Below are 27,327 nucleotides of genomic sequence, written 5' to 3' on the forward strand. Positions count from 1 at the left end.
ATGCCAACAGCTCAGATACCTGCTCGTCATTACCAGATCTACCCCTCAAAGCATAACGTCTGCTGGTGGGAGGGTGAGTAGTTTCAATGTTTTGTACAAAGGAGAGTATATTTATTTCTAATTTCAGAGTTTCTCTTGCTCCTGTCTAGACACTTCGGAGAAAAACAAATTCAGGTCACCAGTAAAGTTATGTTCTATAATAAGAGAAGACTTGTGCTAAATCACTTGTAAAGACATTAACTGTCATCTGCCTGAAGAGTGTTCCCTCACCAAGCTTCTGCAGATCTTCTGAGGTACCAGAAATAGTGGTTAGTTCTCACATGCTGTTCTGCTTCAGCTAGCTTCATGTGGCCACCTGCAGAAATAGTTCTTGGTTTCTCTTCCTTGTCTAGATGCTGGTCAAGGCAGCTTTCAGAAAAACACAGATTTTCATATTCCCATTCACACGTGCAAAGTGAATTAGGGTACCAAAGAATTACCTAGATTATTCAATCTGTAAAATCCTTTGCCTCAATTGAGTGAATATTGTATATCAACACTTTTTCCAGCTACATATTTATACTATAATGGGAACCCATTTATACTATATATACTATTTATACTATAATAGTAGGAGTTGCAGAATCATAAGAAATTCAGGGCTGGGCGCGGTGGCTCACGCCTGTAATCCCAGCACTTTGGGAGGCCGAGGTGAGCGGATCACGAGGTCAGCAGCTCGAGACCAGCCTAACCAACATGGTGAAACCCTATCTCTACTAAAAATACAAAAATTAGCCAGGTGTGGTGGTGTGTGCCTGAAATCTCAGCCACTCGGGAGGCCGAGGCAAGATAATCACTTGAACCCGGGAGCGGAGGTTGAAGTGAGCCGAGATTGTGCCACTGCATGCCAGCCTGGGCAACAGAGCGAGACTCCATCTCCAAAAAAAAAAGGAAAAAAAAAAAAAAAAAAAAAAGGAAGGAAAGAAATTTAGAAGACACAACCACAAGAGCTTTCCTTTATGTATTTATTAAGGAGACAGGGTCTTGCTTGTCACCCAATGTGGAGTACAGTCTCATGATCCTAGCTTACTGTAGCCCCAAACTAAGTGATCCTCCAGCCTCAGCCTCCTGTGTAGCTGGGACTACAAGGTGCATGCCATGTTGGCTACTCTTTTTTTTTTTTTTTTTTTTTAAGTAGAGATGGTTGAGGGGAGAGGGGTCTCACTTTGTTGTCCAGGCTGGTCTTGAACTTCTGACTTCAAGCGATCCTCCTGCTTTGCCGCCTAAAATGCTGGGATTACAGGCATGAGCCACTGTGCCCAGCCTTGGACCTTCTAATTGTAAAGATGCAAAAAGACCCATATAATATACATAATATACATCATAATATATACATAATATACATCATCTCATTTTATATATTCACTGTATTAATTTTTCTGTTAAAAAACTATGCTCATTTAGTGTTTTATGTTGTTTTTTTCAAAAATTAGTGATTTTGAATTGTGGGCCTAATTAGCAAAAATTGAAATGTGTTAAAGTAATTTAAACATCTATAGGGGATTTGTATCAAATGGAGTCTGCTCTCAGTTGTTTTTTTTTTAAACTTTTAGTATTTTATTTTTAATACAGACAGAGTGTCACTATGTTTTCCAGGCTGGTCTCGAACTCCTGAGCTCAAGCAATACTCCTGCCTAGGCCTCCCAAGTGCTAGGATTACAGGCATGAGCCACCATGCCCAGTCTCTACTCTCAGTTCATTTTCTAAGCAATTTGTAACAAGCCAGTATTGTTGCTGAACTTGATACCAGCATGAAGAATATCTGGATTGCAGGGTTCTTTCCTTAAAGGTATACTGCAGGGACAAGAGATGTGCTGAGTTTTATGTGGTCTTCAGAGATGGAGAAGGGTGTGATTCCTAGCATTATTTGGCATCTTTCTACACTCATCTGGGTTTTCTCTTAGATTTATAAAAAGGCCAGTGTTGGGCATTCTGACAAAGTCTAGGTTAAATGCTAATCAAGGCACTAGAGTATATATTTGAAGTTTGTGTGTTAACACCTATGTGTTCAGGGCAACAAACTACTAGTGTCAGTAGTTAGCTGCCAGTAGTTAGCTGCTCTGAACACTTAGGCTACCTAAATATACATCAGATTTCTCCCTAGAGAAAAAAAAAATCAATCTTTTGTTTGTCTTCTCCAAAGAGGAATCAATTAATGAACTCGTTCTGCCCCCAAAGTAAAAGTTCAGAATAAGTGTATTAACTCAATGCAATGTTCAACATTGTTTGAAAAATCTGAAGTATTTTTATAATTTTATTTTTTTCTTTTCCTTTTTTACCTTTCACACACTTGAATCTAAACTATTTTTAACTTGAAGAATGGACAGTTATTTTTCTTTGTGTTTTAAAATACAACATGTACCAGGAAAGGGAGATGGAAGTAAAAATAAATAAATAAAATACATCACGATCTTCAGATAGGTGGATTTTGGAAAGCAATCTATGATTTTCTAATTCTCTAGTGCTCAGAGTCTCTTCTAAAACCTAGTTCTTCCTATATAATTTTTGCTAATGGATAGAAAAACTTGTGGGGTATTCGGAGGAATTAATTAAACATTGAAGACATAAAAGCACACAAGAGATGACTTTTATTGTAAAGTCATGCTGTCATCAAATGGTGTGATTTCTTCCTTGGTGAGGGCAGTTTTCAGGCTACCACAGCTGCCTCTGGTCATGTCATGGTCGAATTCTGGCACTGCCAGCTGATGTTACTGGTGGTTTACTCATATGGAATTAAATGTCTGTGTTACCACAGTAAGTTCACATTAATCTTTGCATTTCATTATCAAGAATGCACTGGTAACTGGCAGGAAACTTCTATTTGAAGCGCAGTAATCAGAACATTTTCTTGTTGTTAAAAGCACTCTTACTTCTTCCCTACTTTCATTTAAATCTATCTAAAGGAAAAAGAGCATTTTGTATTCCATACAAAAGAAGTTTTAGACATTGGGGATTACTATAGTTTCTCTGTGTTATAAACGATCTCCATTCTTTATATGTCATTCCATGAACTTTTATTTAATTTGGAGGAAATCCATAGCATTCACTCGTATATCAGAGGCTATGACATCCTGGCTAAAGCTATTGAAGTTGGCAGCATCATTTCCTTTTCCCAAATTCCTTTTTTGGTAAGTTTAAGGAGAAGCACAAATTGAGGGTGCAACTTTGTTTCCCGTAGTTTTGAACTGGCAGGTTGTCCCTGGGATTTGTGGCTGCCTACTTGAACAATCCCTTAGGACAAACACCATTCACATTTCATGGCTCTCACTAGGAATCATTAACAGCTCAGTGCAGAGTTTTGCTTTTCACTTAACTTGTAAGAGAATGAAGAGGCCCTGCCAAGGTTCAGAAAAGGATAACAAAGCATAAGCCCCTTAATGGGATGAACTAACATAAAAGTCTAAGTATATGGAGCTCTTTCCCACAAGTAGGACCTGATTCAGGGACTGGTATTCAGGCTGACAATCACCATATACAGGAAACAGTAATATAAATGAAAGTAATTTCCTTGAAATGAGCCAAGTTATGGGGTTTGGGAAAATAAGGATCTATCTGTTAGCTTTGCTAAGATCAGGACCTTTGATTTACAGTGCTTTCCATGAAATGGTATATTTTTATTGAGGAGAATCATAGGATCTAGAAAGTATTGACTTTAGTGAAGCACTATTCGAATTCAGCTTTAAGCAGACTGAAATAGCTTTTTATATTATTGAAATGTCTCCATATATAGTTGTTGGTTAATTAACAGATCTCATAAAATGGCATTTTTATACCACGCATGGCAAAGCAGTTGACAAGCGATTGTAATATTAAAACAGAACTTCTGGCCTGGCCCTGATTCCTTTGTTATGGTGTTGTAATCATCTTCAGCCTGTTTGCCACAGCACTGAGCTAGCCAGTGGTTTTCAGGGGTCCTTAGGATAGATCTCAGCTTCAAGACTAGATGAGGGTAGCCACTTAAATCCTGAGGTCGTTGCCTCATCCAGGCAGTTGAGGAGACTTGCGAAACTTTCCTGGTATACTCAGATGTAGTTCTTCTTGTCTGCTTAAATATTCAGATATTCTGAATCAGTGATTGCTCTCAAATACCTCCAGGAACCAGGCAGAGAACTTACAGGAGTGAAGTGGCCTGGGGAGAGAGTGATGAACTTGAGAGTGAATGTCCATCTCAGTGGAGAAGTCTTTATCCCACTCCAGCTTTTTGTTGCTAGCTGAGATGTTGGCCCAGTGTTGTCAGTGTTCCAAAGCGTGAGAAACATATGGGGTTTGATGTATAATCTCCCAATTTTTAAATGATGCTAATTTGATTAAAAACAATTCTTATACAGGCAAAATATGACACAATGGTGTCCACACCTGAACCCTGGGCTCCTCTTTGGCATCTAATATAAATTAAAACAACTGAGTTCTCAGAGCTGAGCTATTCACCTGAAGGTCCACCATGGGTGCTAAGTCACTTCCCTACTGGAGCAGTTTCTGTCTGGTGGCCTGGGGTGTGACAAGCAAGGGTGGAGTTGGGAAACAGGCTAGCTCAGGTTTTAGGACTATGGGGAGATGTCTTAGTTGGCATATCTGATCATCTGAGGCTACCTCATATCTGTGAAACATCTCCAGCTCCTGATTTCCATTGTATGGTGAATGGAATGTATGGTGATGGGCACAAAAACAATGGCATCTCAACCTTTCTTTTTTTTTTTTTTTTTGAGATGGAGTCTCGCTCTGTTGCCCAGGCTGAAGGGCAGTGGCGTGATTTCGGCTCACTGCAAGCTCCGCCTCCCGAGTTCACCACATTCTCCTGCCTCAGCCTCCCGAGTAGCTGGGACTACAGGCGCCCGACACTACGCCCAGCTAATTGTGTGTGTGTGTGTGTGTGTGTGTTAGTAGAGACAGAGTTTCATCGTGCTAGCCAGGATGGTCTTGATCTCTTGACCTCGTGATCTGCCCGCCTCGGCTCTCAACATCTCAACCTTTCTCAAAGGTGACATCTTGTACACCGTAGTAGCATAATGGGAAATTCAGACAGGCACGTCATATCAGACCCTTTCCAAATGCTGGTTCTGCCTTCATCTTTCCATTCTAAAATTTCTTCAAAAATTAAAAGCTTAAGGTGGGTGCGGTGGCATGTGCTTGTAATCCTGGTTACTCTGGAGGCTGAGATGGGAGGATCACTTGAGGCCAGAAGTTTGAGAGTTTGGTAGAGACCTTGTCTACCAAAAAAAAAAAAAAAAAAAGTTAGCCAGGTGTGGTAGTCCCAGCTACTCAGAAGGCCAAAGCTGGAAGATTCATTTGAGCCCAGAAGTTTGAGGCTTCAGTGAGCTATGATTGAGCTGCTGCACTGTAGCCTGAGCAACAGAGCAAGACCCTGTACTGAAAAAAAGAAAAAAAACAAAAGCTTAGGTGACATAGTGAGACCCCCTCACCCAGTGGGACATATATTTATATATATAAATATAAATAATATATATATAAATAAATGAAAGCTTATAAATGTATTGGCAAGTCTGACTTTCGCACTTTTCAATTAGCTATACACAACAGTACTGTGAAGTGTGTATTACTATCAGTGCCCAGAGGATGCAGCACATCTGAGGCTAATGAGAGGTGAAACAACTTCCCCACATAACGAGTCACCAGTGAAGCTGGCTTTGCCTTTCCATTACACAGTGAAGCCTGGAAAACTTCCCCAGGCTTCCCCAGATTTATGATCATAGATTCACTGAGTTGGAAGGAACCTTAGAGATTAACCTGCCCAACTGTCCCATTTCAGAGATAAGTGACTCACTCTTGACTCCTACTCATTTCTCTTGTCCTTGTCTATTTTGAAATCATAGTTGTGCTAGCAAGACAATGTTGAAAAGTGAAAGGTTTGTGTTGTTGGTTTTATTGCTATTTTTACCTCTCCAGCTTTATTTCTCCTAGATCCCGCCAGATTGCCTTTAGACCCTTCGACTACTGTCCCTTGCTAACTTTTACAACTGAGATAAATGGAATGCACGTGTTTGAAATTACAATGATTTTGCTTCTGCAGCAGTGTGAATGTCGGTTGAATTTAGGGGGAGTGGCAGATCAAAGCAGAAGGGCGTGGCACATGTTAATGAAAATGTGGTGTTTGACCAAACACAACCCACCAGAGGATAAAATCGCAGGCTGTGATTTCAGTGGATGGTGGAGTTTTGTGCGGTCAGTCACTGGACCGACCAAGACGTCACTGGAAACCCAAGAAAGAACTTATTTTGTGCAATCCGGCCCATGTTGTTGTTTATTTTGATTACACAAAGCTCAAGGGCTCTTTTAACATTAAGAATGCTTATTTCAGCTAAAGTACTGATTAGGGTTATGATTTCCCTTTTAAAAATTTCCTTTCCTCTTTCTGGGATTGCACTGTGGTCTCCTACACACTTCTTCTTACTTTCCTGTAATTTCTTTCTATCCAGAAAATAATTAGCATTTCAACATAGATATAACAAATGCTGTAATATCAGTGCTACCTTTGTGGTGTGATGTACAGGAAGAATCATGGAGTTTTTTGCTGTTGTTGTTATTTTCGAGACAGGGTCTGGCTCTCTCACCCAGGATGGGGTGCAGTGGCATGATCTTGGCTCACTACAACTCTGCCTCCCGGCCTCAAGCAATCTTCCCGTCTCAGTCTCCCAGTCTCCCACCATGCCCGGCTAATTTTTGTATTTTTTTTTTTTTGTAGCGATGTGGTCTTGCCATGTTGTCCATGCTGGTCTTGAAATTTTGAGCTCAAATGATCTGCCTGTCTGGCAAAGTGCTGGGATTGCAAGTGTGAGCCACAGAGCCCAGCCAGGAAGAATCATTTTTGCAGCGGGACTTTGGTCACCCAACGAACGTCAGGATCTTTCTTGTAATGTAAAGTAGAAGGGAGAAATATCAATGGGATTTCTAGTATATGAAGATTTTTCCCCTGCATAGAAGGAAATATATTAAGTCAGAGTAGTCAGTTTGGCCTGTGTTTGAATTCTGTCTCTACCGCACAGTAGGTAGGTGGCCCTGGCGAAGTTATTCAACCTAGCTGAAATGCAGTTCATTTCTTTATGAAATAGTGATAGGTCGGGCGTGGTGACTCATGCCTGTAATCCTAGCACTTTGGGAGGCGGAGGCGGGCAGATCACTTAAGCTCAGGAGTTCCAGACCAGCCTGGCCAACATGGTGAACTCTGTCTCTACAAAACATACAAAAAATTAGTTGGGTGTGGTGGCCTGTGCCTGTAATGCCAGCTATTTGGGAGGCTGAGGCAGGAGAATCGCTTGAACCTGGGGCGCAGAGGTTGCAGTGAGCCATGATCACCCCACTGCACTCCAGACAGAGTGAGACTCAGTCTCAAAAGAAAAAAAAAATAAAAAATAAATCGCTGATCTGCAGGTTCCTGCTCCTGACTCACGGCTGTTGGCTCTTGTGAGGAACAGTCAGTCAGGAAGCTGATGTCGCAGCCATGGCTTTTAAGAATACTGGGCACTTTGGGAGGCCAAGGCGGGCGGATCACGAGGTCAGGAGATCGAGACCATCCTGGCTAACACGGTGAAACCCCATCTCTACTAAAAAATACAAAAAAAAAAAAAAAAAATTAGCTGGGTGTGGTGGCCGGTGCCTGTAGTCCAATCTACTTGGGAGGCTGAGGCAGGAGAATGGCGTGAACCCAGGAGGCGGAGCTTGCAGTGAGCCGAGATCACACCACTGCACTTCAGCCTGGGCGACGGAGTGAGACTCCGTGTCAAAAAAAAAAAAAAGAAAAAAAAAAAAAAAAGAGAATTCCGGAAACACACCCCTGGAGCGGTAGGTGGCAATTCACTGAATTCAAATCAGTGTAACGAGCCGCAAAGTAAAATCCCTGGAGAATGTGTGTGCTGACTTGATCAGAGGAGCAAAGGAAAATAATCTCAAAGTGAAAGGACCAGTTAGAATGCCTACCAAGACTTTAAGAATAACTACAAGAAAAAAAGCTCCTTGTGGTGAAGGTTCTAAGACATGGAATCATTTTGGGATGAGAATCCACAAGCGACTCGTTGACTGGCACAGTCCTTCTGAGATTGTTAAGTAGGTTACTTCCATCAGTATTGAGCCAGGAGTTGAGGTGGAAGGCACCATTGCAGATGCTTAAGTAAACTATTTTAATAAATTGATTACCAGTTATTAAAAAAAATAAAATAGTGATAATACTAACTTCAAAGACTGTTGTGAGATTTAAATAGGATTATATTTGGCTGGGTGCAGTGGCTCATGCTTATAATCCCAGCACTTTGGGAGGCCGAGGCGGACAGCTCATGAGGTCAGGAGATCGAGACCATTCTTGCTAACACGGTGAAACCCCATCTCTACTAAAAAAATACAAAAAATTAGCTGGGTGTGGTGGCACCCGCCTGTTGTCCCAGCTACTCAGGAGGCTGAGGCAGGAGAATCACTTGAACCCGGGAGGTGGAGGTTGTAGTTGGCTGAGATCGCACCACTGCACTCCAGCCTGGGCGACAGAGTGAGACTCTGTCTCAATAAATAAATAAATAAATAAACAAACAGGATTATATTTTTTAATGTCTGGCTCAAGATAGATGATAGTCAACAAATGTTCATTTACTCGTTCATTTAACGCGTATTTATGGAGCACCTACCATGCTCCATGTACTGCCAATAGAGCAGTGAACAAAATAGACAAAACTCTTGCCACGGCCAGTTTCCTGTCTTCTTCCTACTTTACACTGACCCTCCCTACTAAAGCCAGACCTCATTAGATGAATATTCCTGCTTTTTCAAAGAATTCATTCCTTTGGAAGTTCTGCTAGTCAACAACTATGTTTTGTGCTCAGATTCCCTTTTTGCATGAGACCAAAAAAAGAATGTATGATGGAATTGCAAAATTTGACCTACATTGCAACTTGGATGTGCAGAAAAATGAATTTATTTAGTCTATCCTATTCTGTCTTCCCTCCAGAGCCATTTACGTTCTAGTTAGAAGGGGGAATAATGTTAACTAAATGACTGGTTTAAAATGTAGTCCCAATCAGTAATTTAATCCATTTGAATGCTGTTCTGCCTCCTTTGGATAACAATGCTAAAGTTAAAACCAAACAATACAAAAAACAAAAAAAAGCTGAGGCTAGGTCAGGCATAGTGGCTCATACCTGAAATCCCAGCACTCTGGGAGGCCAAGATGGGCAGATGGCTTGAGCTCAGGAATTGGAGACCAGCCTGGGCAAAATGGCAAAAACCCATCCCTACAAAAAACACAAAAATTAGCTGAGAGTGGTGGTGTGCGCTTGTAGTCCCAGGTGCTTGTGGGGACTGAGGCAGGAGGATAACTTGAATCCGGGAGGTTGAGGTTGCAGTGAACCTAGATTGCACCACTGTACTCCAACCTGGGTGACAAAGTGAGACTCTGTTTCAAAAAAAAAAAAAAATTGCTAAGGCTCTCAGGTTCTTCCTCTTCTGCTTGCCTAGAGTCCTGGGGAAGGGCTGAGGTCTATGCAACCTCATGGTGGTGGGGAGGAGGTGGCGTCCTCAGCCACAGTTCTCTGCTTGCCTGACCTCCAGCCAATTATCTCTTTCCCATTTGGTATTGCTTGTCCTGGGGTGATTGCTTGGGTGGGTGTGACCTGTGGTTGGTCTCACTGGGTCTGGTTAAAGTCCTGTTGTGTGCTCTGGCTGACCTGACCTCATTTCAGTTTCCCCTGGTGCTAGAGATCCCTTTGAAGTTTGGTTGGCTTTTCATCCAGTCCTGGCTTTACCTGCCTCTGATAAGCAGAGAGGCTTGCTCTTTCTGAGTCCTCTCTACCTCGCTCTGTCTGACCATGTCTGACCTACCTAGGGGTGGGCTGGGTCCCTAGGTTTGTATGGGAGCATGCCACACACAGAGCCCCTTCTTTCAAGTTCGTGAGTAGTCTTTTCCATAGTGGCCCCCACTCTGCCTTTGGAGTTAACTTTGCTTTCCTAGTGCCCCTTTCCCTACCTGGGCCAAACTCAGAAGAGTTGTGGGAGGGGAGATTAGGACAACCTTCACCATTTCATTTCCCTCTCTCTCTGCTTTTCACAGTTCTCCACGCTAATAAAGTCTTAAAGTCTTTCTTTCTTTCTATTCTATCTTCTTCCTGACTCTTTCTAGCTTAATCTTAATGACAAGCAGGTTACCTTCTTTTTATTTTTGTTTTTAAATCATATTGATCAGAAATCTCCATGCTTGGTTGTTAAAATACTAATGCCTCACAAGGGAGTTCAGCAAATCCCTTTTCAAGAGGCTTGTAAAAACTTACTTTCTGAAAGACAGAAGCAGAATGTCACTCTTTCTCTTGTTCTTCTTCTATAATAAATTCAGACTTTCCATCTGGGCAAGTCATTGGCTAGGGCAGACTAACGTGAAGATTTCTACTCAAGGAGGCAAAAAAAGATGCACTTTGATATTCAAAATTTGACTTGTTACAGAAGCATGACTTGTGCCTTAAGGAACTCATTGTTTATTAGCTTTATGGTTCTCTGACCATCCAGGTGACTGGACTGCACCCAGGTGTTGGCGGCCCTGGAACTTTTCTTTCTGTCTGTTGACTTGGAGTTGACAGTGGTTGTAGACCTTTAAGCCAGACCTCTCTTCTTGATCCCAATGTGCCCTTTGCTTTCTCTAAAAGGGTCTCCCTTCCTCTTATTTTTCCTTATCCTCTTCTCCATCTTTGCTGTCAGACCTCTCTCTTTCTTTCTCCTGTACTTGCAGTTTTCTCCCACACTGGACACAGGTACAGGCATATGCATACACACAAAAACATACAGCATGACCTCCTCTTTGTTCGTATATGTACATTTACAGTCCCCTGTTACTTTAGCTCTTTTTCCAGGACTTTCTCTTTTGTCCATTTATATATGTGAATATTGATTCTTTACTATGATGATTATCATTGCTGTAATTTATTGAACACCTGTTATATACTAGTGATGAGAAAGGTCCTTTTATATTGCCTCTTTCATTTAATCCTTAGAATCAACATTGCATGCAGCAAGAAACTGAGGCTGAAGGAAATTTTTAAAAACTGTGTTCAAGGATACAGAACTATTAATTGGCAGAACAGGGACGTGAACCTAGGTTTCATTGGCCCTAAAGACCATTCCACAAAAGAAAATCGTTACGAACAAAAATGTAGGTCTTTGAGTAAAGACTTTATGTAAATTGAATTATCCTGTAGTAACCCTGAACATGAAACTCAAAACTTAGTTTATGATGACTGGTCTAAAAGCTATCACTTTGAAGAGAAGAATGAGGAACTCCTTTTCAGAGATGATTAAGGTTTGATGCAATTCTATTAGAAGTGCTGACTAATGGTCTGATGACTACTTATTTTGATCTTGGTGTTGGTAAAGAGAACTTTACACGCCAGGAAATGGAAAAAAAATACAGATTTTAGCCACTTAAAATTGCTAACAGTGAAGGTCTCCATATTATTTTGGTTCCAGCTTCTTTTTTTTTTTTTTCTTTTTTGTAGGCTAATTTAACCACTTCCTTCTCCATTCTTGAGAGTTTTAAAAATGTCTTTTGAGTGACAAGAGTCTTGCTATGTTGGCTAGGCTGGTCTCAAACTCCCAGCCTCAGTGATCCTCCTGCATCAGCCTCCCAAAGCACTGGGATTACAGGCATGTGCTATGCCTGGCCTGTGTTTTGTTCTTGCAGGCTAAATTATTTTCCCCTGTTCTGTTTAGATTATGATTAATTTAAAATATCATATTGAATTTTCCATTTTAAAGCATCTTCACCATCTATCCTTATTTTCTTCTTTTTCTTGTTCATATTTTTTCCCCCTCTCTGGCTTTGTTTTGTGCATTCTTGCTCATAGTGCTCTGCCCCATTAGGTTACTGAAAATAAAATGTACTGGAATCTTAATCTCTAAAATCCTGGCCGTCACAACTAGAGTTCTTTGAAGTTTGCTTTCAACTTCTGTGCAAGGATGGACAATTCATTCACCAGTCACAGTTGTGCCATTGTGGCATTTGGAGGTGGCGTACAGAGCCCTGCTGGTTTTTTTTTTTTTTATTCTCTGAGGTTTTGCTAAAAAGATAAAGGGTGGGTCAAGGAAAAAACCCAATTAAGCACTCACTAAAGAAAAAAAAATGTGAGTGACTGAGTGTGTGGACATGCACACGTACGTGTGTTTTCGTGTGTGTGTATGGTGGGGGGTGTCTTCGAGAATGTAGGGAGAAGAATTCTCCCTAAAGAATGTGTAGTTATTTGATATGAAGTACTCCTCAGCAGCCTCTGGAATCAAAGTGAACTTTCTATCAGATTAAAATGATGATTCAGAGTGGTTATGGGGCTGGCATTTTAAGAATTAGAGAGGAGAAGGAATAAAAGGAGAGTCTTCAAAGGATTGTATAAACTAAACTAGAGCATATTTAATCTCTTTCCTCTCACGTTGACATCTCGTTCTTCCTTCTGATTTCCTTGATTGCTTTGTCTTTAAGGGAGAACGAAGAGGATCCTTTTAGAGCTTCCTATCTCATAATAAAGAAAGATTTCATAGGTTCCTGTTTCAGAGGAAGGGGATACATCCTTTTATCTTAAAAGAGAACAATGTTAGTTCCTAGAGTTTCTGTCATTTTGAGATAGAGATTTTTTTTTGACCTTGGGCTGCTGTGACTTTCAGGAAACTTTTCACTGGTGATATCAGAGGTACTTTGAAGAAATGATCCTTGCTAATCCATTTTGATCCATGTGCAATACCGCAGCTATTGATGGGCATACGGTATTAATAATAGCCAATTTCTACATGTCATATTTATTAACTGTTAAATTTTAAGAAATTATTTGTATAAACATAGGGATATCCTTGACTCACATAGCCTCTTTATGAGTTTGTCTTATTTGTGTACATGTCATTTGACTCATGGGTCCCCTAGAGAACAACGTGTGCAGGTGATCCTTAAGCGTTTAAAGCAATCATGATGTCAGCCTGAGGTGACAGGCAGTAGCGCCCAGATCTCAGATGATGGCTGAGACTATTCACTCTCAAGATCCACCAAGCAGAAAAGTGAGATGTCCAGGCGGATCTGCTTCTGGTCCTTTCCCCAAGTATTTTGCTTTATATTCTTTGGAAGAAATGCCATTTTCCCTGCCACAGTTGCCTAGGAAAAAAAAAAAAGAGAGAGAGAGAGAGAAAAGGAAAAAGAATGCAGTGAATATGCCGACCTTTGTAGACGAAGAAGCGGTTACCAACCCACTTGGAAAAGGGCGTGCATTCTGAGTCATTTTTCTAGTTGTGATCAAGGCCTAGCTTTAACCATTGTGCCTCCCATTCCTCAGGCCCCTGCCCTTAATCAATAATGGCCCTTTGGATTGAAATCGAGGAAAATCAACTAACTGGTGGAGGTAATTGCATCCAAATAACTGCAGGGAAAAATCAGTAATCAGGAACAGGGATGCTGAGCAGATAAAAAACTTAGGAAATGAAAGACAACAATTTAGTTTCTGATTGAGTCTTCTGGTACTTTTACTTTTTTTTTCTTTTTAATTCAAATTCGGTTCTTATTCAAAGAGTTTAAGTAGCTTTCAAAATGAAAAGTTTAGAATTATTTAAAAAAAAAGTTTCAAATTAAAAAGAGTATTCTTTTCGTGTTAGGTAAAACGAGCATAATTAGTTGTTCAGGAAAATACTCCCTAGGAAACTATGGCGAAATAGTACAATAACCAAAAGATCAGCCAATAGGTCAGAAAGCCTCCCTGAAGAATCAGGAAACATGATAATAGTGGGTTTCTGTCCCTTTTTTGTTCGCATGGATTACTCTCTTTAAAATATCACCTTTAGGAATGTGTTGTCAGCCCCCTTCCTTCAGCTGTGATCTCCAAAGGAAACAGGGAGGCTTACTAGGAACTGTGGGATGCCAACATTCAGATCATTTTCAACTTCAAGAGAGGGAAATCAGGACAAAGATTTCCAACAATTTGAACAACATGCCTGTCATTGTCAGCAGGCTTAAAACGAATCATATGGTTTTCGGAGTTTAGGAGGCAGGCTAACTCCCTAAGAAGAAACTGAGTTTATAGAAGACAAAGAGTAGGGTTAAAAAAAAAAAAAAAAAAAAGCAGTTATTTGGTTGTCAGGGTAACTTCCTGATTGGAATAAGATAGACAAGTTGCGAAAACATACTTGGTTCCTCTGAGCACACTTTTACAATCTCTCTTGGGTTCAGACTTGATAAGAGAGAAAAGGCGAAGTTTTGTGTCTTACACCCAGAGACGTTGTAGAGTGGAAAACAAGACCATTAAGAGTGTGGAGGAGTCATTTATTGCCTTCTTTCTGACAGCAAGCAGTCACAGGATGGAACTGCTTCTGGCATTCAAGCAGTTAAGAGACTTCTGAGGTCAAAGCCACAAACCCTGAAGTAATGGGAAGCCATGCATATGCTTTCTGAAGTCTGGGAGCTTCTTTTAGAAGAGAACAGGAATTAGATTAAGCTAATGTTGCTGAACACATGAAATTTGTTGTTAGCAAATTACGGAGCTCAGGAAATTATCAGCTTCTACAGGGCATTCCAAACTTAGCCCCAAAGCCATGGCACATGTTGAAGAGCAGAGAAAAGCTTCAGTCAGGCTAGAGCAAAGAACTCCCAGACCTCATGTCTGATACAATTATAGGCTGCAAATGGGGAGGAGGAACCATGGAATCCGCATGTAAATGGCAAAGTCTACCAGCAACCTGATATTGGCTCTAAAATTAACTTTTATTTACCTAAGCAATGCATATAGAAAAATTAATAACTACTGCTAAAATCTAAAAAATGTAACCTTCATTTTCAATATCCAGAGTTAACGTTATAACTGGCACATCATAATCACTTAAGAGATGTTAGCCATTTAAAAGTGTATATTTATGTATATATATGTATATCTCTTTTTGTTTGTTTGTTTGTTTGTTTAAGACAGAGTCTCGCTCTGTCGCCGGGCTGGAGTGCAGTGACGCGATCTCGACTCACTGAAACCTCCGCCTCCCAGGTACAAGTCATTCTCCTGTCTCAGCCTCCCAAGTAGCTGGGACTACAAGTGTGCACCACCACACCCAGCTAATTTTTGTATTTTTAGTAGAGAAGAAGTTTCACCATGTTGGCCAGGATGTTCTCAATCTCCTGACCTCAAGTGATCCACCTACCTTGGCCTCCCAAAGTGCTGAGATTACAGGCGTGAGTCACCATGCCTGGCCCTCTTTTTTTTTATTTAGAGGCAGGGTCTGTCTCTGTTGCCCAGGCTGGAGTGTGGTGGTGCAATCATAGATCATAGCAATCTTGAACTCCTGGGCTCAAATGATCTTCCTGCCTCAGTCTCCTGAGTAGCTAGGGCTACAGGTGCATGCCACCAAGCCTGAATAATTTTTAAATTTTTTGTAGAGAAAGGATCTTGCTATGTTGCCCAGGCTGGTCACAAACTTCTAGCCTCAAGCTGTCTTCCCTCCTCAGCCTCCTAAAGGGTTGGGATTACAGGTGTAAACCACCACACCCAGCCTATATTCACTTAAAAAATCTACTTTTATTAATGAGCAATATATTGGGAATATTTTTTCATGTCAAGAAATGTATCTTGTGTCTGAGTGTGGTGGCTCACACCTATAATCCCAGCACTTTAGGAGGCCAATGCAAGACACTCACCGGAGGCCAGGGGTTCGAGACCAGCCTGGGCAACACAGTAAGATCGTGTCTCTAATTTACCAAAAAAAGAAAAGAAAAAAAGAAAAAAAAAATAGCCTGTGTGGTGGTCCCAGATACATGGGAGGCTGAGGCAGGAGGCTGAGGCAGGAGGCTCTCTTGAGCGTAGGAAGCCTAGGCTGCAGTGAGCCATGTTCACACCATTGTACTCCAGCCTGGGTGACAGAGCAAGTCCCTTTCTCAAGAAACAAACAGAAAACAAAAAAGAAATATATCTTGCTTTATTTTCTTTGTTTTACCAGTAATATCTGTATGCTTTTATGACATAAGACAGAATATCGACTATCTTTGCTCTATCTGTGAATCAACAGACCTTATCTATAAATTCAGTGAAATCTCCTCTAGTGGGGAAGGAGATCATAAAAACTACAGAGCCTTAAAGGGCAAACAAAATATTGCAGAGATTGAATGTGCATGTATTTATAGGAATATATGCAAAGATAAGAATGAAAGAAATGACGATCCATTTTGAGCCTAGAAAAGGGAGGTGAGCCCCTCCTTTCCTTACCATACACCCTGCCCCCTCCCTCCAGATGTGCTCTTGGTGGATGGGTCACTCCAGGATTTCCTGATTATAATGAGGAAGCACAGCTGATCACGCCAGTAAGTTCAGATTGAGATCTCATCACCTTTTGACCTTCAGCCCCACCCTCTGTTTACCAGTCTGAAAGCTGGCACACATGACTCTAAATGGAAGTAAAAAGAAAGAAGGCAAAAAACTGAAGTGACATGTGCCAAGTGGCTGTCAGCTCTTCAAAGCCACACCTTGTTTCTCTCTTCCTGTGTAATGATGAGAACCAGAGCCTTGAGCCTTCATAGTTTAGGATGGAGACAGATCTGCAATGCATAAAACAGAGACCTACCCAAGACTGTTATATTTCATTGAGAAAATAAAAGGCATCAGATGAGAACTTCTTCATTCTCCGCCATCAAATCAACAATCTGGCCTGCATCTCTCCCCATCTTCTTTTCTCATAGTTTTGTGCTTACCAAAGGCTATCCTTTCCAATTCTGTCCTGGGACCCAGCTGCTCTATCAACCAAATATTGTCCCTATTTCTTCTCTTATTTTTTTCTCCACCATTATTCATCTCTTTCCCCAACTACAAACATACTCTAATAGATACCAAATTAAGAAGCAAGCATAAATAAACAAAAAGACCTAGAATCCTCTGTAAGCCCTTATTTCCCTTCAGCTACCACCTCCCCCCCCATTTTTATGTTCCCCTGTACAGTAAAGCTAAAAAAGTTTTATGAATATGTATGCTGTCTTCACTGCCTGAACTCCATTTCATCCTTCAACACTCTGTAATCTGGCTTCTGTGTATTGCATTTGCTAAAATAATTTTTGCTCAAAATTATCAGTGGACTTCATGTTGACAAAACAATGGACATGTTTTTTGTCTTTTATTTGTTAGCCCCTCAGTTTTATTCCACTTGGTAGATAATTCTATCTATCTTTTTGGACTTCCGTGACCCTTTGCTCTCCTGGAATTTCTTCTAGCATGCTGATTGCTCTTTCTCCATCTCTTTTTGCCAGCTCTCCTTCTCTAACTGACTTCTACTGGTTTGGTTTGATTTAGGGCTAGGTTCTGGATGCTCTTCTCTTTACTCTCCACATTTTCCCCCTAGAGATCTCATCCATATTCATGGCGTCAGTTAGTGTCTATATGCTGCTGATTCCTATTATGGAGACTGTGGTACACCACCCAGAGACTCCCTTTAAGACTAAGGCAATCATTTTCCCAACTGTTGAAAGTATTGGCTGTTGGCAGCTCACAAGGATTCCCTCCTTGAGCATTGTCCTTGGTTTAAGATTATATATCCCTTTTTCTTTTTCTTTTTCTATTTCTTTTTTCTTTTCTTTTCTTGTCTTTTCCTTTCTTTCTTTTTTTTTTTTTGACAGGGTCTCACTCTGTCGCCCAGGCTGGAGTGCGGTGGAACCACCTCAGCTCACTGCAACCTCTGCCTCCAGGGTTTGACTGATTATGGTGCCTCAGTCTTTCGAATAGCTGGGACTACAGGCGTGTGTCACCACAGCCAGATTATTTTTATATTTTTAGTAGAGATGGGGTTTCACTATGATGGCCAGGCTGGTCTCGAACTCCTGGCCTCAAATCACCTCTGCTCACTTCAGCCTCCTGATGTTCTGGGATTACAGGCATGCGCCACGGCAACCGGCTTTGCATCCTTTTTTGACGGGCAGCCTGCATTCCATGCTGGTTGAAGCAAGAGTACACGCTCTGTACAAAGAGTACAAGAGTTCAGGACACTCTGAAGGGGCATGTCAGTTCCAGAGCTTCCTGGATTGGCTGAGGACTCTGTTATAACTGCATCGCAGTTCAACTTCTCCCTCCACCCAATCATGCTTTTTTACTCCCTTACAGACATTGTTTCTAAGGACAATCCTGTAGTAGATACTGTGATCCACTGCCCAAATGTCCCTTCAGGAATAAGGAACTAATTGCTGTGGTGATGGGAATCCCGGGCAAACATACTCAGAGATAAGGCCTCTTCAGGGCAGCTAACACCCCATTACTGATCCAGTAGGGGCACAAAGGCTCCCTTCTCTCACCTCAACTTGGGATAGCACGGGAGGGCCATCTTAATTCAGAAGTCCCTGCCCCAAAGAAAGGACACATTGTCTAATTTGATTCATCTCCAGAGACCCAGTGTCATCATGGTCCTCCTTCTGCCCCCGTGAGATTGGAGATTGACGAGGCCAGGTAACATATAAATGCCTGTGTAAATTCCAGCTACGGTGGGTCCACACCTCCAGTGATCAATTCTCGTATCTCCAAGTGCATAACTAGGATTGACATACTGGCGGTTAGAGGAACCCCACTTTGTATCATTGACCTTGGGGAAAGCCATATCATAGTGGAGAAGGCCAAGTGGAAACCTCTGGAAACCGTCCGTACACCCCTTCCCCCAGCCAAGGCAACAAATAGAGAAAAATTGAACCCTGGAGTAGAGGAATAGCAGAGATGAATGTTACTATTAAAGAGCTAAAAATGCAGGGATGGTGATCACTACTCACTCTCATACCCTCATTTAGCGGCACCAGTCTGGTTCCTGCAGAAACTGGGTGATTCTGGAGAATAATAGCAGAAAACCACAGCTCAAACAAGTGATAGCCCCAGTTGTAGCTACTGTGCTGGATGTGGTTTTATTGCTAGATAAATAAGATAAAACAGGTTAATGAGATTTCGGGTACAAGGCACGTGGTCATTGATTTGGGAAATGGATTCTTTTCTATTCCAATTAGAAAGAAGATCAGAAATAGTTTGCATTCATGTGACGTGAATAATATTCAACTGCAGTTTTAATCCAGGGCTATGCTGACCCTCTTACTTTTATCACAACATAATCTGAAGATACTTGGATCATCTTGAAATTTCACTACAAGTCATATTGATTCATTCCATCAGTGACATTATGCCAACTGGATAGTACTCTAGAAAACTTCATAAGACACATGCAAGATAAACACTATGAAGATTTATTGACTTCTCACTTTGATGTAGTTTGTATGGATCTAGTGGTCTGGGGAACACCAGACTATCCTCTCCAAATTAAAAGACACATCTTGCATCCCTTATCACAAAGAAGGAAGCTCAGTGTGTGGTAGGCATCTTTCAGTTATGGGTATATAAGATAACACACTATACACCTAGAAATACCACTAGCTTTCAGTGGGGTCCAGAGAAGGAAAAAGCTGTCCACTAAAGCGAGGCTGTGGTGCAAGCAGTTCTGTCATTCGGGCCCCAAATTTGCTGGAAATGTCACAGGTGGAACTTACCAAATCTCAAATTAGAGCAGGCCCAGCTGCTGTTCATCATAATGGTTTTTCCGAGGTCAAGCCCACGTATAACCAGAGGGCATGAGTATACAGTACATCACTCTCCATAGTTGCACAAGTGTTTATTTCTCAGCTCACATCTATGGCCACGTAAGTGGTCTCACATTACCAGCTGATGGAGGAAGAAAAAGCATAAGCTTGGTTTGTCAATGATTGGTCTCAGTATGTGTGTGCAAGCTGACTATAAACAGTGACTGTATTATAGGTATAATCCGAGTTGGCCTTGAAAGTGGAGAGAGAGAAATTCTCAATGGGCAGAGCTGTTATAAGTATACTGAGTCATCCACTTTGTGTGAAAGGAGAAGTGGCCTGAAACAAAAACATACAAAAAATCCTGGATAGTGGAAAATGGCCTTAGTTATCTGTTAAGGGGGCTGGAAGGAAAAGGACTAGAAGACTGAAGACAAGGAAGTCTCAGGTAGATATATGGAGGCAGAGGAAATATGAAAGTGGGCATAAAGTGCAAAGATTTTTGTATCACACATTAACCCTCACTTGCACACATCCACCAGCAAAGAGGGACTGAGCAACCAATTATTTAACATTATTTGGCCAGTTGATGTTAGCTAGTCTTTGTCATTGGCCACCCTGCAACCAGCACAAGAAGCGCTATTGTGGCAGAGATGGAAGCTACGTATAGGTCAACAGCATGGACTTCTTACCAGGTTCAATATAGCTATGGCCTCTTTTGAATATTCAAACTTTCAGTGGCATAGACCAATGTGCCTACCCCTAATACGGCAATACAGCACTGTTCCTCAAGGAGGACAACCAGTAACTTGGTGTCTAATCAACTACCTTGGGCCCCTTCCATGCAAGTAGTTGATTTGCCACCAAATCCACTATTAAATTCTGGAAGGGCCAGAATTTCATTCTCACAGAGATAAATACTAGTTCTGGGAATGCAAAATCTCAGCCAGTACCACTCTCTAGGGGGCTTACAGTTCCTGACCTCTAGGCCTGGACTCTCAAAAACACAGCATTTGAGCAGGGAACCCACTTCAAAGAAGGAGACACAGGAGTGAGCCCATGAATATGTTTTCTTCTCTCATACCACATCATCCAGAAGTAGCTGATCAATAGACCCAGATAGTTTCAATGATGAATTCTATCAAATATTTAAGGTAGAAATAATATAAATCTTTCTTTTTTTAAATGGAGACAGGTTCTCACTCTGTTGCCCAGGCTGGAGTACAGTGGCACTGATCATAGCTCACTGCAGCCTCAAACTCCTGAGCTTAAGGGATCCTCCTGCCTCAGCCTCCCAAGTACCTGGTACTATAGACATGTGCTACCACACCATGCTAACTTTTAAAAAATTATTATTATTATTATTTTGGAGACAGAGTCTTGCTCTGTTGCCCAGGTTGGAATGCAGTGATGTGATCTTGGCTCACTGCAAACTCCGCTTACTGAGTTCAAGCAATTCTCATACCTCAGCCTCCCAAATAGTTGAGATTACACATGTGCACCACCATGCCTCACTAATTTTTGTATGTGCATTTTTGTATTTGTAGAGATGGGGTTTTGCCATGTTGGCCAGGCTGGTCTTGAACTCTTGGCCTCAAGTGATCGCCTGCCTCGGCCTCCCAAAGTGCTGGGATTACAGGTGTAAGCCACCACACCCAGCCTTAAAAATTATTTTGTATAGACAAGGTCTCACTATGTTTCTCAGGCTGGTCTCAAACTCATGAGCTCAAGTGATTCTCCCACCTCGGCCTCCCAAAGTGCAGGTATTATAGGTGTGAGCCACCATGCCCAGTTGAAATAATACAAATATAACACAAACTTTTTTTCTTTCTTTTGAGACAGATTATTGCTTTGTTGCCCAGGCTGGCGTGCAGTGGCACAATCATAACTCACTGCAGCCTCAAACTCCTGGGCTCAAGGAATCCTTCCACCTCAGCCTTCTGAGTAGCTGGGACTACAGGTGCATGCCACCATGTCTGGCTAATTTTCAAATTTTTTTGTAGGGACAGTCTGCCTATGTTGACCAGGCTGGTCTCAAGCTCCTGGACTCAAGTGATCCTCCTGCCTCAGACTCCCTCAGACTGGGATTACAGGCATAAGCCACCATGCCCAGCCTGCAAACTTCTTAAAAAATATAGGAGAAGGGAACTGCCCCAAATTTCCTTCACGAGGCCAGAATTATATTGACATCAAAGCCTGTCAGAGAAATTTTAAAAACAGATAATAAAACAAAGAAATAAAAAAATTATAGATGAGTATTCCTCATGAACACAGATGCAAAAATTCTGAACAAAATATTAGTACATCAAATTTAGCAATGACTTAAATGGATAATATATTATTACCAAGTAGAGCTTATCTTAAGAATGAAAGCTTAGTTCAAGGTCTTCTTGAAACCAATCAGTGTAACTCACACATAAAAGAAAAACAGAGAAAACTATGATAGTTATATTCAATATATGCAGAAAAAGCATTTGACAAAATAGAACATCCATTCATAATTAGAAACCTTTGCAAAGGAAGAATAGAATAGAAACAAAAGGCTTTACTTTCATAAAGGGTGTCTATAAAAAACTTACAGATAACATTATGCACTTTTTTTGTTATTTAGTTTTTATTTCATAGTTACAGACTTAACTCTGCAATCCAGCTAGGCATAGAAAAGGAATAAGGAAAAGACAGAACTCAAAGGGAACTGCAGTGAGAGTACAAAGATTATAGGATACTGAAGCATATGGGGTGGAGGGGTGCTCTCCTGAGCTACAGAAGGATTGGTCTGTTGGTTAAGATAAAACACAAGTCAAACTTATTAGAGTTGTCCACAGTCAGCAATGGTGATCTTCTCGCTGGTCTTGCCATTCCTGGACCCAGAGCGCTACATGGCCTCCACAATATTCATGCCTTCTTTCACCTTGCCAAAGACCACATGTGTGCCATCCAACCACTCAATCTTGGCAGTGCAGATGAAAAACTGGGAACCGTTTGTGTTCGGTCCAGCATTTACTGTGGACAAGATGCCAGGACCTGTATGCTTCAGGATGAAGTTCTCATCATCAAATTTCTCCCCATAGATGGACTTGCCATCAATGCCATAATGACGTGTGAAGTCACCACCCTGACACATAAACTCTGAAATAATTCGGTGAAAGCAGGAACCCTTATAACCAAATCCCTTCTCTACAGTGCTCAGAGCATGAAAGTTTTCTGTTGTTTTTGGAAATTTGCCTGCAAACAGCTTGAAGGAGATGAGGCCTAAGGACTGGCTGTTGATGGCGATGTCAAAGAACACAGTGGAATTGACCATAGTGGGTAGTACTGGGCTCCTGGCGGTGGTGGTGTCTGCAAAACCACCATTATACTTATTGATGAAATATTGAATGCAAACTGGGCACAGTGGCTAATACTTGTAAACTCAACACTTTGGGAGGCCAACACAGGAGGATCGCTTAAGGCCAGGGATTCAAGACCAGCCTGAGTAACATGCAGAGACTCCCATCTCTCCAAAAAAATACAAAAATTAGCCAAGTGTGGTGACATATGCCTGTAGTTCAAGCTACTCAGGAGGCTGAGGCAGGAGGATCACTTGAGCCTAGGTGATATATGATTGTGCCTAGGAGTTTGATGTTATGGTGATATATGATTGTGCCACTGTGCTCCAGCCTGGGCAACAGAGCAAGATCCTGTCTTAAGAAATAATAATTAAAAGAAATATTAAATTCTTTCACTGTAAGTCTTGAAAGAAGGCAAGAAAGTTTGCTTTTATTACTTATTGTTTAACACTGCACTGGAGACACTAGCCAATACCATAAGGCAAGAAAAAGAAATAAAATGCATGTGATTGCAAAGGGAGAAATGAAACTGTCTTTACTTGGAGACAACATGATTTGTTACATAAAAAACCTTGTTTACAAAATTTTACATTTGGAAATCTGCTTGTCATTTTCTTACAAATTTATACATCAAACTATAATCTAACAATTATAATCCCAGGTATTTATACAAAAGTAATAAAAATACATGTCCACAAAAAGACTTGCACAAGAAATTTATGACAGTGTTATACAGAAAATCTAAAAAATGAGAATCAACACCAATGTCCAGCAACAGGAAAATGGAGAAACAAATTGTGCTATATGAAATACTAATCAGTAATAAAAAGGAATGAACTACCATTAACTGCAACAACACAAATGAATAAAAAAAGCATTATGTTTAATGACAGAAAGCAGATATAAAGAGTACATACTCTATGATTCCATTTGTATAAAGCTCTAGAACAGACTCTGGATGGAGTAAAGTGGCATGGGAATGAACCACAAAGGACCAGGAGAGCCTGAGATTATGGAAATATTTGGCATGGTGGTTAAATGGGTGTATACAACTGTCAAAACTAAATGGAACATATGGAATCTGTACATTTTGTTTCATTTAAATTTTAACCTTGAACTCCTGGGCTCAAGTGATCCTCTTGAGTAGCTGGGATTATAAGTGCAAGCCACGATGCCCAGCCCTGATTATCTACTGTTTACTTATTGATACATGCAACAACAGGGATGTATCTCAGAAACATTACGTTGAGCAAAAGAAGCCGGACACCAAAAAGTACATTACATGATTTTATTTATAGGAGGTTTAATTACACACAAAACTAATCTACGTTGATAGAAATCAAAACAGTGGTTGCTTACAGAGGGTGGGGTTTGGCTGCAAGGGAGATTATCTGGGGTGCTGGAAATATTCTATATCTTGATCGTGGTGTTGGTGACATGGTATAACATGGTATAAACACGTGTCAAAACTCACCAAACTGTATACTTATAATCTGTGTATTTTTGCTACATGTACATTTTCATTAAATATATTTTTATGAAAAAAGTAACATAAGTTGGCATCCATCCAAAAATGACCTGCTGTGGCAAGGATGTAGGCAAATGAGCATTTGCATATCTTCCTGCAGGAAATGACAACAGTATTAGTCTTTTAAACAAGTGATCTTTCATCTATCTCTATTTAGAAAATAACAATTATGTTATGTAGGCTAGCAATCTCCTAAAAATCTACTCACTCCTAGAAATCTACTTCATAGAGGTGAAACCACTAGACTGTAAGGTCATTTGAACAATAATGTTTACTGATACAGAGTTAGTAACAACAAAAGAACTGGGGATAAATGAACGTTCATTGGTTGAGGAACAGCTGAATAAATTATGGTATATCTGCCCCCATGGACCAGGATACACTCATTTAAATGATGAAATGGAGTTATACTGGTTTGAGTGAGAAAAAGATATACAGTTGACAGTAGAGCAACACAGGTTTGAACTGTGTGGGTCCACTTATATGTGTGTGTGTGTGTGTGTGTGTTTTCAATAAAAGTTACACCAAGGGAGTGCCTTCCTCTCCTGCCTCCCCTTCCACCTCCTTCACCTTCTCTGCCTCTGCTACCTCTGAGACAGAGGTATCTACCTCATCTTCCTCTCCTCAGTCTACTCATTATGCAGACAATGAGGGATGAAGACCTTTATGGTGGTTGACTTCTACTTAATGAATAGTAAATATATTTCTCTTCCTTATGACTTTCTTAATAACATTTTCTTTTCTCTAGCTTTCTTTACTGTAAGAATACATATATAATCCATATACATACAAAATATGTATTAATCAACTGTCTATGTTATCATTAAGGCTTCTGGTCAACAGTAGGTTACTAGTAATTCAGTTTTGGGGTAGTCAAAACTATTATAAGTAGATTTTTTTCTTTTTTCTTTTTATATTTTTCTGGTGGTGGTGATATACATGGATTTTTGACTGTGCAGAGGGTTGGCGTCCCTAGCTCCTGAGTTGTTCAAGGGTCAATTGTACATAGTAATTTAATTTTTGCAAAACAAAGATAAAAGAATGCCACACATGTGTATGCACATAAATCTTATGTCTGCCTATTTAGAATTCTGTGGTCGGAAACATATGGCGTTCCTGACATAAATTACCTTACGCGGGAGCAGTTGCTGATGTAGTGGAGAGGGAGAAAGAGGAAGAAAGAGAAAGAACAATGTAAAAAGTCTTCACTGAAAGGAAAACATGCTTTTGATATTACATTTCTGTATGTCTACAAAACAAATTTATATGGTTATATTTGTAAAGACATCTATTAGTTATCTGTTTATTATTTCACCATGGAAATTATATTTTCACCATGGAAATTAAGTATTTTTTAAGCATGTTTATACTAGGTACCAAAGAGTATTCTACGTGGTTTCAAATAATAATTAATTTAATCATTCCAACAGCCCTCTGCGGCAGGTCTGCTTAGTGTCTGTATTTCAAAGATAAGGAAACTGAGGCACAGAAGAGGTTATCACAGTTACAGAGTTGGTAAGCAGCAAGTCAGGGATTTGAGTGCAGGCATTCTGGGTCCAGAGTCTATGCACTTAACTACTACATTATGCCCCTTCTCGTTTTAATAAAAAGTAAACCAGCCATCTCCACTCTCCACTGCTTAACTCTATCTCGTATCTTGCCATTGCACTTGGAAGCCAGTTCTAATTGCTCTGGTGGTCTTTAAGGCCCGTGACGTCCGGCCTCTGCCAAGCTCTCTAGGCACCCGGCCTCACTGGCCTCTGTTTCTTTTTTGATTGGCCTGTTCTGCACTTGTTCCCTTGCCTTTTTCTCGGGACACTTTATAACTGGCTCTGTCACATCCTTCAGATCTCAGTGTAATGCCCCTTCCTTGAGGGGGCTTCCCTAACCACCTAAGTGAGTCTCCTTACACCTCTCCTTTCTTTCTCTTGTTTTCTTTTTCTTTTGAGATGGAGTCTCATTCTGTCACCCAGGCTGGAGTGCAGTGGCGCGATCTCAGCTCACTGCAAACTCCACCTCCTGGGCTTAAGGGATCCTTAAGCCTTAGCCTCCTGAGTAGCAGGGATGACGGGCATGCACCACCACGCCCAGCTTTTTAAAAAAAATTTTGTAGAGATGGGGTTTTGCCATGTTGCTTAGACTGGTCTCAAACTCCTGAACTCAAGTGACCTGCCCACCTCAGCCTCCCAAAGTGTTGGGATGACAGGCGTGAACCACCACACCCGGCCTCCCCTATACCTATCATAACAAACCCTTTGTCTTCTTCATAGTACTGAATGCAGCCTGTACTTATTTGTGTCATTTGCTTACTGTGTATCTATCTCCTCTGTACAGTATAAGCCTCAGGGCCCAGGGTCTTTTTAAGTGTTGGCCTCCACTGTATCCCCAGCACTTGCCATAGTGCTTGGTTAATAATGGGTACAGAAGAATTTTTTTTTATTAATAAATAAATAAATGAATGAAAGGCAATACTGAAAGGTGAGGAAGGCTTTGGTTCTAAAATCAGACAGACCAGAGTTTGACTCAATCCTCTGAGCTTGGCAGACTTGTGAAACCTCTTGAAACATGTATTGTCATCTGTGAAAGCGAGATAATAATAGTATCTACCTCAAAGAGTTGTTGTGAGGGTTAAGTGAGATAAATTATCTACCATGCACATAGTAACCCCTAATGAATCATAGCTACTATTATTACAGCCATCAGTATCATCATTCTCAGGCTGCTTCACAGGCCGTTGTCCAGCCTGTGGGGTGACAGACCTTGGATCAGATCCTGTCACTTTTCCAATCAGCTCAGGCTCGGCGGGTAGGACTTGTGGAATCACTCCTAGCTGAGCCTGTGTGTGGAGCAGGCACGTGATTGTCATGCCCGTAATAGTGTTGAGAGCCAGGAACATTTTCTAGAGAGCCACTTTCTCC

The 27,327-nt window shown here is 41.0% G+C and overlaps 2 pseudogenes; one reads left to right on the forward strand and one right to left on the reverse strand.

Moving 5' to 3' along the window:
- On the forward strand, nt 1–8,161 carry LOC126950336 (40S ribosomal protein S20-like; annotated as a pseudogene).
- Nucleotides 8,162–22,340: 14,179 nt separating this feature from the next.
- Nucleotides 22,341–22,676, reverse strand: LOC126929217 (peptidyl-prolyl cis-trans isomerase A-like; annotated as a pseudogene).
- Between the last annotated feature and the right edge of the window lie 4,651 nt (nt 22,677–27,327).

The sequence above is a fragment of the Macaca thibetana genome, chromosome 1 (assembly GCF_024542745.1).
Source record: "Macaca thibetana thibetana isolate TM-01 chromosome 1, ASM2454274v1, whole genome shotgun sequence".
NCBI lineage: Eukaryota > Metazoa > Chordata > Mammalia > Primates > Cercopithecidae > Macaca > Macaca thibetana.